The sequence below is a fragment of the Ylistrum balloti genome, unplaced genomic scaffold (assembly GCF_031769215.1).
Source record: "Ylistrum balloti isolate Yb309-2 unplaced genomic scaffold, AGI_CSIRO_Ybal_v1 Utg371264, whole genome shotgun sequence".
Classification (NCBI taxonomy): domain Eukaryota; kingdom Metazoa; phylum Mollusca; class Bivalvia; order Pectinida; family Pectinidae; genus Ylistrum; species Ylistrum balloti.
Genome location: NW_026782681.1, coordinates 20,661 through 40,082, shown reverse-complemented (window position 1 = coordinate 40,082; position 19,422 = coordinate 20,661).

Below are 19,422 nucleotides of genomic sequence, written 5' to 3'. Positions count from 1 at the left end.
GGGACATGTTGGGAGTCTGTATCAACCCTTATACCATGGTTTATGGAACAGGGACATGTTGGGAGGCTGTATCAACCCTGATACCATGGTTAATGGAACAGGGACATGTTGGGAGGCTGTATCAACCCTGATACCATGGTTAATGGAACAGGGACATGTTGGGAGTCTGTATCAACCCTTATACCATGGTTAATGGAACAGGGACAGGTTGGGAGGCTGTATCAACCCTGATACCATGGTTAATGGAACAGGGACAGGTTGGGAGGCTGTATCAACCCTGATACCATGGTTAATGGAACAGGGACATGTTGGGAGGCTGTATCAACCCTGATACCATGGTTAATGGAACAGGGACATGTGGCTGTGCCAACTACACAGTGCCATGTTCCCACTGTGAGAGACCTGCAATGGGAGAATTAAATAAAGAATGACTCAAAAGCCTTACTCAGACAAGGCGCCTCAGGGTTTAACTGTCAGTGAGTTGCTGGGCTGTTTGTCAGCTGGCAATCCTATGTAACTATGCCAGCATCTTGGTGCCTACAGCTAGCAGCTCCTCTCACACACTGGTCTCGCCAGCTAACCAGACTGTCTGATACTGTTCACCACTGCTGGTGTAAAGTCAGCCATATTATGACTCATGGTAATTATTCCATAATTCAAGAGGGGGAAAATAGAATGGTTTTCTTTCTTGTCTCCCACGAGAGATGAGGTGCATTCAGCATGCCATTCACAGGACAAACAATAAGGCAGTCGCTGACTAATGTCTGGCAAAAATCACATTTTTTCCTTTTAAAGCTAACAGGTTCCTTTGTGCTAATCCATTCCTGCTCAGTCTTGCTTGTACCTGATTCTACCTGGCCACTTTAAACCCACCACGACAGACAACATCAAGCTCAATTATACAACTTAAGGAGCAGGTCAGGTGAAAACAATCCATTCTGATCTTTATCTTTAAAATTATCACCAGGCCTGTAGAAACCAATGTCAGAAAGCCTTTGTGTTGGAGCACTGGGTAACTTGATACACCTTGCCTCTGGGTTGTGTGGTAGGACAAAGGCAGACAGCAAGCACAGTCCCATGGTTCACTGACTCTGTGGACCTGGACAGTTGCTCCAGATCATCCCAATCAACAGTAAACAGGGATTTGTCCTTTGTTTGTGATGTGTCCTTTGTGACACACCACAGTACCCTATCTTTGAAAATACACACCTCCTATCACAGTAAAGATACTGGCTTAAGGTCTCAAGCTATCTAAGGGATTATTATTAAGAGAAATTATATATAATATCTATCGTAACATATACAAATGAAAACCTAACAGCCAAATTGACGCTAGACAAACTCGTCTTTACTGGACCATAAATGAGTGAACAAATATTGATTATGTAAAGATTTCTGGATTTTTCAATAAAAAGATTTTTTCTTTAAATATCACAATCTTTATGTTATAATTTAAATATGGATTCAAAAAAATTGAACCTGAACATATCTAATAATGTGTGTCCTGTAATTAATTCATAGATATACTGCTAGACAAATGTATTTCTCACATTAATAAATCCTGAAGTGCTTACAATCTCTGGATTTTTCAATAAAAAGATTTTTTCTTTAAATATCACAATCTTTATGTTATAATTTAAATATGGATTCAAAAAAATTGAACCTGAACATATCTAATAATGTGTGTCCTGTAATTAATTCATAGATATACTGCTAGACAAATGTATTTCTCACATTAATAAATCTGAAGTGCTTACAATCTCTGGATTTTTCAATAAAAAGATTTTTCTTTAAATATCACAATTTTTATGTTATAATTTAAATATGGATTCAAAAAAATTGAACCTGAACATATCTAATAATGTGTGTCCTGTAATTAATTCATAGATATACTGCTAGACAAATGTATTCTCACATTAATAAATCCTGAAGTGCTTACAATCTTGCAGACGTTTGACTAACTTAAGATTACACATCAAAATATTGCAAGTTTTAACCATTGTTAAATCAGTCTTCTGTCGGACTTCCAGATCTCATCAAAGTATCTTTTTATTGAAGGTCAAGTACGAGTATTTAATCTTGTTTCTACACAAGCCTAACAGGGTCAGTGAGGTTCAGCTGCTTAAGTCACTAGAGAACAGGGACATCAAGTGCCAGTTTAACTGACTGTTACGAGTATGGAATGAAAACAAAGCCAAGCGTTAAACTCCGCACTACATGCACTATGTGGTTAACCTTAGAGGAAAAAAAACCCTGTACTTAGCCAGGGGTCAACGAGGAACACATGATAAACTCACTGCTTTTTTCTACCAGAATTTCAAAGCTGTCTGTGTCTGTAAATATTGAAAAGAATATAACCTTTCTTACAAAATCCAAAAATATTTCTGACTACTTTTTACATGAATTAATCCTTTCCTAATTTTCTTGAAAAGAATACTTTTTAGCTAGGAGAAAAGAGCTGTGCCAATGGTAAAAAATTCACAAACTGGTCAGTGGCGTGGTTGTAACTCTGAAGTACTTCAACTTCAAGTCGCTATAAAGATAAAATATTGTGTGTCCTGGCTTGGTTATACTACATTTATACCAGTATGATGACTACTAATCCAAATCTCCCTACAGCATGTCTATCTATAACAGCACTCTTTGGAGGTACAAATTAGATCAAACACATTTATACCTAAAATACAGACAGCTAAATCAAATCACAGAACCCCAGTAGCTGATGGCTACCAAACTAAACTCAATGCAACAGTTCAACCAACTTATCATAGACAGCCAATGGGTATACCAAGTCAATCCAGCATTACCCAGTGTGATGATCAACAGCTCCTGTATGACAAAGGTTCATATTAACTAAAATGCTGGTTTTGTCAGAATTCTTTAAAATAAACTATTATGAAAAAAATTCAGAAATATAAAATAAAGAAAATAATATTTGCTAAACTTTCAATGGACCTACTCTACAAGTGAGAATGATTTAGAATCTTATCACTGTATATATATTGCTGATCAACCTCATGCCCTATCCCTTTGCCCTTTTTGAGCCATAAAATTCATTAAAATTCAACTGATCAACTGCACACACTTCAAAAAACTTCCAAGGACAGCTACTAATGATCTGAAATGACCTCACATATCCCCTGTCCATAACTGACCAGAGTTCATGTGACCTATGACCTGTAGCAAAGGGTGTACATCAATCACAGTTTGTCACTATAAACCTATCAGATATACAGATAGGAATTTATACAAGTACAGGTAGACAACCTACTCGTCAAAACAATGACCGCTCAATACACCGACCTCTGAGATAAACAAGACACGGGCGCGCATGGAGATCTGGTGTCATGTAGCACTACTCTACATACTCCAGTGTATGTAAACAAGGGACTGCTACTATATTCAATATCTACTGTTATAGCACTATTGTTATACTTCTATGAAAAACTTTTTTGTGTGTTAAAAACCTACACTTTTCTTTTTTTAATTTCCCAACAAACAGTCGTCCTGCTTTGGAAATATAAGTGATGTGATATGTTTTGATACATTAAGGTTACATATTATTAGCATATATGTGTTTGATCTATTCGTTCTTGATTAATGACACCTTAGATATAAATGATTTGTTATAATTAGCGATTACATCAGGCAGTATTCATGTACAAATATATCAGATATTATCTAAAAAAATCAGCAAGGTTTGTTTTTCACCAAGATCAGCACGCATTCCCAAAATCATCCAACAGATTAGATTTTTATTTTATGTTCTTCTCTTTATAATGTTGTTTGATGCGCCTTCTTGGAGATTTGTAGACACCTGGTTTATTGGTTTTGATTTTTAATCAGGTCAAATTTTATTATTGATAAAAGAAAATAATTGGTTTTATGGATTAAAATCAAAATTGTTTTGTTTGTTTCTTTAAAACATTAAAAATATTTCTTTTTTAAAATCAATGTATATTCAATGTTCATTCATTATGCCCTTATTAATAATTTCTCAATGAACAGCTTTACACCAGGAATTACATTTGCTCTCAGATTTTCTGAAATTTCAAAGCTATTTCTAAAACTATTGATTAATGAAATGTCTCTACATTTTTGACGTCAATTACTTGGGTTTCATTTCCTTTATTATTTTTTTATTAACAGGGCATCATTACAAATGTATGTCGGTGAACAATGTGTATTCCTGTAGTAATGTGTTGCTGTCTTTCTACTGTATACTTATAAAACACACATGTAGTTAATAGGTTATCTAGGAGAGGTGAAACTCCAGACAGATATATTACAGAACACTGATCACTATTCTGTCTCACACACACCAGCAATTAAATCATTTTCTCTACCATACATTTGCCAACAACATAAATAAATCATTGACAAAACCAGCTGTGTTCAACACATATAAACATATGTAAAAATGTTACATATCTTGTGGTAAAGCTTAATCTAGATATAGTTTATAATTTATAATATTGGGCCCCAGGAGCTGATATCAGACTACATCTATAGGCAACAGCTCACAAGGCATTACTGTTCCCAAATTTATTTCAACTTTACTCTAAATAAATATTTAATGAACCATTGATCATTAAACGTGCAATTATTTGAGTAAAATACTTTCAGCTCTCTTGAATAAATTTATATAGACCATGGCAATTATAATATTTAAATATTAACGAGAATTTATTTTTGACATATAGAAATTATTTGGGTCCCAAACTAAATACGATTTGTAACGATTTCCTTTTGTCTTCTACTTCATAACAGTAATCCCAAATGACAGGGTCTTACATGACGATATTTGAACTTCAGTGTCTCGGTGTTAGTCATATACAAACATTTGTGGATGAGGCAATACACTAGGAATTACAAATCATATAAATTATGTCACTGGCAATATAGGGCATTAGTCCCATCCCTCTGATAATATAATGGTCAGACATTAGTCCCTCCCCTCTGATAATATAATGATCAGACATTAGTCCTTCCCCTCTGATAATATAATGATCAGACATTAGTCCCACCCCTCTGATAATATAATGATCAGACATTAGTCCCTCCCCTTTGATAATATAATGATCAGACATTAGTCACACCCCTCTGATAATATAATGATCAGACATTAGTCCTTCCCCTCTGATAATATAATGATCAGACATTAGTCCCACCCCTCTGATAATATAATGATCAGACATTAGTCCCTCCCCTTTGATAATATAATGATCAGACATTAGTCACACCCCTCTGATAATATAATGATCAGACATTAGTCACACCCCTCTGATAATATAATGATCAGACATTAGTCCTTCCCCTCTGATAATATAATGATCAGACATTAGTCCCTCCCCTTTGATAATATAATGATCAGACATTAGTCCCTCCCCTTTGATAATATAATGATCAGACATTAGTCACACCCCTCTGATAATATAATAATCAGACATCTCTATCTAGTCATACATTGACCAATCTATCACCTTATGAAATGTGAATGATTTATATTGTCTGTTGTTCATTTGATTCCTGATATATAGATATAGGTAACACATAAGTATATACAGGTGTGTTTATTATATACATAGGTAACATACAGCTGAGTTCATTAGAGTACAGCCAGATAACACTTCTACAAAACACTCATAATTTGTATTTCTATTAATATACACACCTGTCAATAAGCGTTTTGACCTGGCAAAGAATTCTACCATCAGCTGGTCCTCATGTACTGAACATGTACTGGTAACATATATATGGTTCCTCTTCAGAGTAATATCCCATTTCCCTCCCCCCTCCCCATCACAGCTAGGGTGACTTAATCATAAGTCACACCTATAAGGTTTATGTGGGAGAAACAATTACTTATGTCATCACTAACTAATAAACTTATACCAGCTATAAATAGACTTCACTTTATGGGATAACCTGTACATGTGTGTACTGCTCCACTGTTAGAGATTACCTGTACATATGTGTACTGTTCCACTGTTTGAGATTACCTGTACATATGTGTACTGTTCCACTGTTAGAGATTACCTGTACATATGTGTACTGTTCCAGAGATTACCTGTATATATGTGTACTGTTCCAGAGATTACCTGTATATATGTGTACTGTTCCAGAGATTACCTGTACATATGTGTACTGTTCCAGAGATTACCTGTACATGTGTGTACTGTTCTACCGTTACAGAGATTACCTGTACATGTGTGTACTGTTCTACTATTCCAGAGATTACCTGTACATGTGTGTACTGTTCCACTGTTCCAGAGATTACCTGTACATGTGTGTGCTGTTCCACTGTTCCAGAGATTACCTGTACATGTGTGCTGTTCCACTGTTACAGAGATTACCTGTACATGTGTGTACTGTTACAGAGATTACCTGTACATGTGTGTACTGTTACAGAAATTACCTGTACATGTGTGTACTGTTCCACTGTTACAGAGATTACCTGTACATGTGTGTACTGTTGTACTGTTACAGAGATTACCTGTACATGTGTGTACTGTTCCAGAGATTACCTGTACATGTGTGCTGTTCCACTGTTACAGAGATTACCTGTACATGTGTGTACTGTTCCAGAGATTACCTGTACATGTGTGTACTGTTCCACTGTTACAGAGATTACCTGTACATGTGTGTACTGTTGTACTGTTCCAGAGATTACCTGTACATGTGTGTACTGTTCCAGAGATTACCTGTACACATGTGTACTGTTGTACTGTTACAGAGATTACCTGTACATGTGTGTACTGTTCCACTGTTACAGAGATTACCTGTACATGTGTGTACTGTTCCACTGTTACAGAGATTACCTGTACATGTGTGTACTGTTCCACTGTTACAGAGATTACCTGTACATGTGTGTACTGTTCCAGAGATTACCTGTACATGTGTGTACTGTTGTACTGTTACAGAGATTACCTGTACATGTGTGTACTGTTCCACTGTTACAGAGATTACCTGTACATGTGTGTACTGTTCCACTGTTACAGAGATTACCATCACAGGGTAAAGGGGATAGGTAGGAAACCTTTATAGCTAGATTACATGTTCATGTAATTAAAAAACTGACATCAGGCTCCAGTTTGAGCAATTCAAGGACATTGGGACATTTCTTGAACAGAAGATTGAGAATATGTGTACTAATTACTGTGAGTATACAATTATTGAGTAAGTATAAAAAGAAGGTGAAATTTTATAGCTGACTATCAAAGAAATACCTCATATTTTTGATGGTTAGAGTTAAAACAAAGTGGATTCATCACATTTAAATTGACTCCATCAAAACAGGTTATATAATAATGTTTACAGAAAGTCAAGTGTACTTTCCACTGAGGACACTTATACTGAGTCGATCGTGATGTAAATGAAATGGAAAAAACCTTGAGGGTGTTCAACAGCATTCCTAATAAGGTCATCACATTTTGTCCCTGGCTTCATATTTTCCAAAATAAAATACAAATCAGGAATCCGGTACCATATTTTTTTGTGAGAAAAATGAAATCCAGAAATCTATATACCCTGTGTCCCCCTTTCAATTTTCCAGGAAAAAAAAATATCCCCAATTTCTGCGAGGTGGCAATTTCCCAAAATGTTCAGGAAAAAGCATTGCATTCTTACAATAGGAACACAAGGGTGACATACTGGGCTAGCATAGGGTTCGTTATATACTTGGTAATATAAAACAAGGTGGGGCTCTCAGCTAAAACATCATTATACAACAGTCTCAGTTACAATTTGCTACCTACTGTATAAACCTGTAGATCTTAAACTGGGTCATGTAGATATGGCCTACATCAAAACATCAATGTACCACATAATTTTATAAGCTAGGATGAAGATTCAGCATTACCCACAATATATGCCTCGGTAGCCTGTCTTCCTGAATAAAACTTGTGTCTATACTTAGCAATATCTAATGTCTTGGTAATCTGTCTTCCAAAATAAATTTGTGTCCAAATCTAGCTAACTAAATCACTACATAATTTCAAGAGGTACTTCCATGAATAGAAGTTATGTAGTTACCTGTTTTCCTGTTCAGATAAGAGATCTTTACAAATATGAAGTTTTCTTCATTTTGAAATGTTATCAAAAAGAAATTAATATTTCAATACTCTTAAGACACAGGTCAATACAACTAGACCTTCTAAGTCCTCACTAAGTGTGAAAATCACAAAGTATTCAAGTCACAAAGTAAATCAACTGTTGATTTAAAGATGATCTAAAACAATACCAGCAGATAACTTCTAAACAATTCACAAACCATGAAACTGTAAATATCTACTGTAGACTCATCCCATCAGTCAACACATCTTCTGTACCAACAGACTCATCCCATCAGTCAACATGTCTATTGTACCAACAAACTCATCCCATCAGTCAACACGTCTACTGTACCAACAGATTCATCCCATCAGTCGACACGTCTACTGTACCAACAGACTCATCCCATCAGTCAACACGTCTTCTGTACCAACAGACTCATCCCATCAGTCAACACGTCTTCTGTACCAACAGACTCATCCCATCAGTCAACACGTCTACTGTACCAACAGACTCATCCCATCAGTCAACACGTCTACTGTACCAACAGACTCATCCCATCAGTCAACACGTCTACTGTACCAACAGACTCATCCCATCAGTCAACACGTCTACTGTACCAACAGACTCATCCCATCAGTCAACACGTCTACTGTACCAACAGACTCATCCCATCAGTCAACACGTCTACTGTACCAACAGACTCATCCCATCAGTCAACACGTCCACTGTACCAACAGACTCATCCCATCAGTCAACACGTCTACTGTACCAACAGACTCATCCCATCAGTCAACACGTCTACTGTACCAACAGACTCATCCCATCAGTCAACACGTCTACTGTACCAACACACTCATCCCATCAGTCAACACGTCTACTGTACCAACAGACTCATCCCATCAGTCAACACGTCTACTGTACCAACAGACTCATCCCATCAGTCAACACGTCTACTGTACCAACACACTCATCCCATCAGTCAACACGTCTACTGTACCAACAGACTCATCCCATCAGTCAACACGTCTACTGTACCAACACACTCATCCCATCAGTCAACACGTCTACTGTACCAACAGACTCATCCCATCAGTCAACACGTCTACTGTACCAACAGACTCATCCCATCAGTCAACACGTCTACTGTACCAACACACTCATCCCATCAGTCAACACGTCTACTGTACCAACACACTCATCCCATCAGTCAACACGTCTACTGTACCAACACTCATCCCATCAGTCAACACGTCTACTGTACCAACGCTAATCCCATCAGTCAACACGTCTACTGTACCAACACACTCATCCCATCAGTCAACACGTCTACTGTACCAACAGACTCATCCCATCAGTCAACACGTCTACTGTACCAACACACTCATCCCATCAGTCAACACGTCTACTGTACCAACACACTCATCCCATCAGTCAACACGTCTACTGTACCAACACACTCATCCCATCAGTCAACACGTCTACTGTACCAACACACTCATCCCATCAGTCAACACGTCTACTGTACCAACACACACAACCCATCAGTCAACACGTCTACTGTACCAACACACTCATCCCATCAGTCAACATGTCTACTGTACCAACAGACTCATCCCATCAGTCAACACGTCTACTGTACCAACAGACTCATCCCATCAGTCAACACGTCTACTGTTCCAACAAAAGACTCATCCCATCAGTCAACACGTCTACTGTACCAACAGACTCATCCCATCAGTCAACACGTCTACTGTACCAACAGACTCATCCCATCAGTCAACACGTCTACTGTACCAACAGACTCATCCCATCAGTCAACACGTCTACTGTACCAACAGACTCATCCCATCAGTCAACACGTCCACTGTACCAACAGACTCATCCCATCAGTCAACACGTCCACTGTACCAACAGACTCATCCCATCAGTCAACACGTCCACTGTACCAACAGACTCATCCCATCAGTCAACACGTCTACTGTACCAACAGACTCATCTCATCAGTCAACACGTCTACTGTACCAACAGACTTATCCCATCAGTCAACATGTCTACTGTACCAACAGACTTATCCCATCAGTCAAACATGTACTGTACCAACAGACTCATACAAGTCAAAACACCAGCATAGTCCATCAAAATCATCTTGCAAGCCTATAAAATGACAGCCACTATACTGACAAATTGCCAATCATATCATTATTGAAAATATCTACATTGTACTATCCAACTACATGAACATGATGTTTGTTCTTCTCTGTATCTTACCCGTGTGATTATCCATCAGACCGACATATCTACATCCCAACAGCCACAACTATGTCTTACACGAACTTACCCCTTACACACAGTAATAGCCTATAATAGAGAACTTTACAACTGTTCTATTGTAATAAAAGATTATATATTAGTACTATATATGTATATTTATATATATTTAACAGCCTTTTCAAAATAAATCATATCACTGCCACATTACAAGGTAAATTTTACTTCAGAATGGTAGAAGTAAAAATAGGATTTCTTTAAACTATGAAACCTCCTAACATCTCCCTGATGGGTATATATTCTTTATCCACATTCACTGAGCCTGATGATTCGACATTGAATGAGTCACAACCTCATTTTCTATGTTTACAAAAATCAATCAATGATGAGAACCTGTTGTCATAACCTCCCCCTCCTCCCTGGTCTCCAGCATTATGCTCCCCTAAATGAACACCTCTGTGCCTTGATTACCCCTGTCCCTTCCCTCTTCTCTGTATGACATCCCTTCCTTTCCCCATTGATCATTGTACAGCTGGTCTATCACTCTGAATCATCAAACAAATGATGACTTCATTCATACACTATCACCGTCACTATTTCAACTCCCGTTTGTGCTGATCTCTAAATGGCAGTACAGGTACTTTACAGCGTATCAGTCATTGATTTGATAGAATAGGCAATGAAACCTGTGTAGATATAAGCATTGGTGAAGTGTTAAGCTGATGTTCTCAATAGAATCAGTATCTACTGTGTTACACTGCTGGTAGTGAGGGCTTAACCTGTTTTATAATCCATTGTGGTAAAGTTTTGGGTGGCTGTGACAGTGTTCACTATCGAGAGCCCAGTGTTATCACAGGTTAATGTTTCGGTCTCAAATACTACTGGTATCTCTCCCCAGTTATCTTACTGTAATGTTTTATTCCTATGTCTTACACGAACTTACCCCTTACACACAGTAATAGCCTATAATAGAGAACTTTACAACTGTTCTATTGTAATAAAAGATTATATATTAGTACTATATATGTATATTTATATATATTTAACAGCCTTTTCAAAATAAATCATATCACTGCCACATTACAAGGTAAATTTTACTTCAGAATGGTAGAAGTAAAAATAGGATTTCTTTAAACTATGAAACCTCCTAACATCTCCCCCCCCCCCCCACTCACAATTCCTTCCCCCTCATCTACAACTTATTATCTACTTAAAATGAAAGGCAAGATATATTGTTAAAAAATATCAGAACATGTGTCATAAAATCTTCCAGGTATACAATGACCACATCAAAGCACAGCCAAGATTTCTCTTGAAAAGACAAAATACAATGTCAAGAATCATTTCAAAGTCTGATCTTGTCTGCATAAGAGACATAGAAGATCATGGAAGCTCCATTACAACTCCTCGAAGTCTTAACATTTCATACTAAGTGAGATACCTGGATAAACAGTCCATGTGAAAAGATTAAAAAAAAAAAGAGACCAATTTCTCATTAATCTAAGTCTGGTCATCCTTCAGACCACTTTATACTGTAATAAATATAGACAAATTACACATTCAACCGACTGTAGCTTGATTTATTGTTTGTTGTCGATGAAATATGATTTTCGTCTCATTTGATCATTTGAATAATTCCCATCAACATTTTTTTTTATCCAAATCCTGTAAATTTAACCGGAATACCACGTAAGATTTCTGAGACGAAATCCCGTAAATTTAACCGGAATACCTCGCAAGATTTCTGAGACCAAATCCCGTAAATTTAACAGGAATACCTCGTAAGGTTTCTTCTGAGACCAAATCCCGTAAATTTAACGGGAATACCTCATAAGATTTCTGAGACCAAATCCCGTAAATTTAACAGGAATACCTCGTAAGATTTCTGAGACCAAATCCCGTAAATTTAACGGGAATACCTCGTAAGATTTCTGAGACCTTTATCATTGTGTCTGTGCTGAGAAAAGTTCCAAGCTCCAACATGTTTTACACCACTCTGTCCATACGTAAACAGGGTGTGATAGTCACTTAACAAAAACAATGACAGTTATTGACACTACACCCTTGATTAACAGTGTACCCAGTAGTGACTTCCTATCCTATATCTGTGTAGATTTCAATCAGGAAGATCAAGACACTGGTAAACAGTGATTATAATCACCGTAGCCAATGACTGAGACAACTTAACCGATTCATACAGCTCTATGTTTTTCTACATAATGTTTACTAGAATTAAGTTCCTGTTGTATAACTTATGGTATGGAACATTTCTAGATCACGTGTCTGAAGGACAGACCACATACAAATGACACTGGTCACCAGTAAATACATCGGAAATTTTCACAAATTCAAGTAACAATAAAACAAATAATCTAATAGAGTAGTACTATTACTAATCCTAATCAACACACATATCAAGTGATCAACACATCTGAATTTTTTCACTTCTGTAACACAAAGAAAATGCAGAACTGTATAATTTTTACATTTGTAGCTCCCTGTTAGTTTTTCTAGACTAATATCCAGGCACTGACTTAATCAATGCTGTGTCTTTTAATTATGACATCATGATGAACTCGACTGGTTGTGTACCCTTTGTGATGAAATTTAATGTCAATTTTACATAATATCATGAAATATTTACATCATGTATTATCAAGACATATATTGTAAACAATCACTTAGACAACAATACAACCCCATTTAAACTGCTTTTCATCCAAAACACTTACTAGTCCCATATTTCTAAAATTCTATCAAAGTTCCATGAGTACAGGACTAAGAAGCGGATTCATCAATAATTCACTGCTTCTCAGTTCACTTTGAAAAGTCACTTTGTCTCCAGATCTGTCTGCCACCTATTTATGTACCTGTCAAAAACCAGCTGACAAGCTTGTGTTAAAACTATTAAAACAATATTACACAATTGATAAAATTTACTTCTTTAAACAAAGGCCTTTAATAAATGTCAACATATGAACATTCTCTCAAACTGTCATTTTTGTGTCGTACATGATTTAAAAGTTATATGTGAGTGACTTGATAAACAAGTATTTAAACAAAGATCTGACAAAGAAAATTATAGATTCATGCGTAGATTTTACACACATCATGAGACACACTAAAGGGAGGAGACTTCAACAGGACCGAGTTCATCAACCTATTAAACAAAGTTCAGTCCCCTCGACAGATCCCAAACAAAGTGATCCTTTGTGTAATTTGATCTAAATATCTGGAAAACTTCTTTTTAAAAAAGTAGGTTCTTACCTTTCACACGAATGGGAAATGGTCAAAATTGTACAGCTCAAACTTGATTATTACAGTCATCTTCATGAGCCAGTGATCGGTCCACCTATATATTTATTTAACACATTTTTTTACAGACCGACCCGACGGGCGTATCTTCTTCTGACTCATCATTTATGTATCAGCTGAGAGAGGGTTGCTATTAGATTCTCGGCACATTCCTTACAATTTACAAACAAAATGAGTCGTTCAGTATTCCAGATTTCAACTCATTGTTTTGACAACCGTCGATATCTTTGATTCAGCGCCGTTTTCTTAACAATAATTTCATATATATATAAATCAGTTGCGATATAAACAACTGTGACACAGAAATGAACAAGGCACCCAGTTTCAACCAATCAGATTCCCCGAGAGAGATGAACTATGCTCGGTCATGTCTGAAACTTGACAATTTTCAAAACAATGTCATCTCGTATAAACAAAGAAAATCAATGAGAAAAATACAACAATGAAGAGAAAAACATCAAAATATACTCTCTTATGTATTACATTACTCCCTATGCCCGATCGAAGGCTGTTCACAAAAAAATCTCTTGTGTATCATTGTTTCACTTCCCAACAAAACAAAATCGCCATGTTTTGACACACAATGGACCCGGCAAATTTTTGGCGTGGTAAGAAGAATCGGTGTGATCGACATCTGTAACACATGGTACTTTAAACAAGTATGATAAGACCTATAAATCGGTAGAATACTTTCACACATATACTCACTTGGTGGATGAAAATAATGAACCGTTCTTCTGGGAAGACATGTGCGCCTTAGCGTCCCGCCATGACAAAAAAGATTTCTTGCCTCGATATGGACATGAATATATGATTGAATTAATTAGCTCGAAGCGCCACCTATCGATTCGGCGCGCACCTTGCAAACCAGCTGATATAAAAAAAAAATGTCTATAACAATTCATGACTAAATCCATTGAGAAAGTCTATTAAACAATTCTGCACTAACATCCATACGAAAAGTGATATCTGTGATATATCATGAAACTTGATAATTCCTATAAATCCATGAAAGTCTATAACAATTCCATTAAATCTTTCAAGTCTATAACAATTCATGTCTCTTTCATGTCTTTGTTTTATTATTATTCTTTTGTCAAATCCATATCCAAATCTATAACAATTCGTGATTAAATCCATACACAATGTATATAACAATTATATAAATCCATAAAAATATCTATAACAATTCATGACTAAATCCATACTTCTAAACAATTATATATCTAAATCCATACCATGTCTAAAATGTCTCCTATTATACAAATAACATAACATTCTTTCTTTCATTGCTTGTAATAATCATTACATGAAAATCCATACAAGTCTATAACAATTCCTGATTAAAGCTATAGAATGTCTATAACAATTCCTGACTAAATCCATACAAAGTCTATAACAATTCCTGACTAAATCCATACAAAGTCTATAACAATTCCTGACTAAATCCATACAAAGTCTATAACAATTCCTGACTAAATCCATACAAAGTCTATAACAATTCATGACTAAATCTATAGAATGTCTATAACAATTCATGACTAAATCCATACAAAGTCTATAACAATTCATGACTAAATCCATACAAAGTCTATAACAATTCCCGACTAAATCCATACAAAGTCTATAACAGTTCCTGACTCAATCCATACAAAGTCTATAACAATTCATGACTAAATCCATACAAAGTCTATAACAATTCATGACTAAATCCATACAAAGTCTATAACAATTCCTGACCAAATCCATATAAAATCTATAACAATTCCTGACTAAATCCATAAAAAGTCTATAATGATTCGTGACTAAATCCATACAAAGTCTATAACAATTCATGACTAAATCCATACAAAGTCTATAACAATTCATGACTAAATCCATACAAAGTCTATAACAATTCATGACTAAATCCATAAAAAGTCTATAACAATTCATGACTAAATCCATACAAAGTCTATAACAATTCATGACTAAATCCGTACTAAGTCTATAACAGTTCATGACTAAATCCATACAAAGTCTATAACAATTCATGACTAAATCCATACAAAGTCTATAACAATTCATGACTAAATCCATACAAAGTCTATAACAATTCCTGACTAAATCCATACAAAGTCTATAATGATTCGTGACTAAATCTATAGAATGTCTATAACAATTCATGACTAAATCCATACAAAGTCTATAACAATTCATGACTAAATCCATACAAAGTCTATAACAATTCATGACTAAATCCATACAAAGTCTATAACAATTCCTGACTAAATCCATTCAAAGTCTATAACAATTCCTGACTAAATCCATAAAAATAACAATTCCTGACTAAATCCATAAAAAGTCTATAATGATTCGTGACTAAATCCATACAAAGTCTATAACAATTCATGACTAAATCCATACAAAGTCTATAACAATTCATGACTAAATCCATACAAAGTCTATAACAATTCCTGACTAAATCCATACAAAGTCTATAACAATTCATGACTAAATCCATACAAAGTCTATAACAATTCATGACTAAATCCATACAAAGTCTATAACAATTCCTGACTAAATCCATACAAAGTCTATAACAATTCCTGACTAAATCCATAGAATGTCTATAACAATTCATGACTAAATCTATACAAGGTCTATAACAATTCCTGACCAAATCCATACAAAGTCTATAACAATTCATGACTAAATCCATACAAAGTCTATAACAATTCATGACTAAATCCATACAAAGTCTATAATAATTCATGACTAAATCCATACAGAAAGTCTATAACAATTCATGACTAAATCCATACAAAGTCTATAACAATTCATGACTAAATCCATAAAAAGTCTATAACAATTCATGACTAAATCCATACAAAGTCTATAACAAATCCTAACTCAATCCATACAAAGTCTATAACAAATCCTAACTCAATAAATACAAAGTCAATAACAATTCATGACTAAATCCATACAAAGTCTAAAACAATTCCCGACTAAATCCATACAAAGTCTATAACAATTCCTGACTCAATCCATACTAAGTCTATAACAATTCATGACTAAATCCATACAAAGTTTATAACAATTCATGACTTAATCCATACAAAGTCTATAACAAATCCTAACTCAATCCATACAAAGTCTATAACAATTCCTAACTCAATCCATACAAAGTCTATAACAATTCATGACTATACCAAGTCTATAACAATTCATGATTAAATCGATATTAAGTCTATAACAATTCATGACTAAATCCATACAAAGTCTATAACAATTCATGACTTAATCCATACAAAGTCTATAACAATTCATGACTCAATCCATACAAAGTCTATAACAATTCATGACTAAATCCATACACAGCCTATAACAATTCCTGACTAAATCCATACCGAGTCTACAACGATTCATGACTAAATCTATAGATTGTCTATAACAATTCATGACTAAATCCATACAAAGTCTATAACAATTCATGACTAAATCCATACAAAGTCTATAACAATTCATGACTAAATACATACAAAGTCTATAACAATTCATGACTAAATCCATACAAAGTCTATAACAATTCATGACTAAATCCATACAAAGTCTATAACAATTCATGACTAAATCCATACAAAGTCTATAACAATTCCTGACTAAATCCATTCAAAGTCTATAACAATTCCTGACTAAATCCATAAAAAGTCTATAATGATTCGTGACTTAATCTATAGAATGTCTGTAACAATTCATGACTAAATCCATGCAAAGTCTATAACAATTCCTGACCAAATCCATATAAAATCTATAACAATTCATGACTAAATCCATACAAAGTCTATAACAATTCATGACTAAATCCATACAAAGTCTATAACAATTCATGACTAAATCCATACAAAGTCTATAACAATTCATGACTAAATCCATACAAAGTCTATAACAGTTCATGACTAAATCCATACAAAGTCTATAACAGTTCATGACTAAATCCATACAAAGTCTATAACAATTCATGACTAAATCCATACAAAGTCTATAACAATTCATGACTAAATCTATACAAATAACAATCTATAACAATTCATGACTAAATCCTAATCATACAAAGTCTATAACAATTCCTAACTAAATCCATACAAAGTCTATAACAATTCATGACTAAATCCATACAAAGTCTATAACAATTCATGACTAAATCCATACAAAGTCTATAACAATTCATGACTAAATCCATACAAAGTCTATAACAATTCATGACTAAATCCATACAAAGTCTATAACAATTCATGACTAAATCTATACAAAGTCTATAACAATTCATGACTAAATCCATACAAAGTCTATAACAATTCCTGACTAAATCTATAGAATGTCTATACCAATTCATGACTAAATCTATAGAATGTCTATAACAATTCCTGACTAAATCTATATAATGTCTATACCAATTCATGACTAAATCCATACAAAGTCTATAACAATTCATGACTAAATCCATACAAAGTCTATAACAATTCATGACTAAATCCATACAAAGTCTATAACAATTCATGACTAAATCCATACAAAGTCTATAACAATTCATGACTAAATCCATACAAATAACAATTCATGATAAATCATATTTCATGACTAAATCCATACAAAGTCTATAACAATTCCTGACCAAATCCATGCAAAGTCTATAACAATTCCTGACTAAATCTATAGAATGTCTATAACAATTCCTGACTAAATCTATATAAATTCATACAATAAATCCATATAAAATCTATAACAATTCATGACTAAATCCATACAAAGTCTATAATAATTCATGACTATATCCATACAAAGTCTATAATAATTCATGACTAAATCCATTCAAATTCTATAACAATTCATGACTAAATCCATACAAAGTCTATAACAATTCATGACTAAATCCATACAAAGTCTATAACAATTCATGACTAAATCCATACAAAGTCTATAACAATTCATGACTAAATCCATACAAAGTCTATAACAATTCATGACTAAATCCATACAAAGTCTATAACAATTCATGACTAAATCCATACAAAGTCTATAACAATTCATGACTAAATCCATACAAAGTCTATAACAATTCATGACTAAATCCATACAAAGTCTATAACAATTCATGACTAAATCCATACAAAGTCTATAACAATTCATGACTAAATCCATACAAAGTCTATAACAATTCATGACTAAATCCATACAAAGTCTATAACAATTCCTGACTCAATCCATACAAAGTCTATAACAATTCATGACTAAATCCATACAAAGTCTATAACAATTAATGACTAAATCTATAGAATGTCTATAACAATTCATGACTTAATCCATTCAAAGTCTATAACAATTCATGACTAAATCCATACAAAGTCTATAACAATTCATGACTAAATCCATACAAAGTCTATAACAATTCATGACTAAATCTATAGAATGTCTATAACAATTCATGACTAAATCCATACAAAGTCTATAACAATTCATGACTAAATCCATACAAAGTCTATAACAATTCATGACTAAATACATACAAAGTTTAAAACAATTCATGACTTAATCTATAGAATGTCTATAACAATTCATGACTAAATCCATACAAAGTCTATAACAATTCATGACTAAATCCATACAAAGTCTATAACAATTCATGACTAAATCCATACAAAGTCTATAGCAATTCATGACTAAATCCATACAACGTTTATCACAATTCATGACTAAATCCATACAAAGTCTATAACAATTCCTGACTAAATCCATACAAAG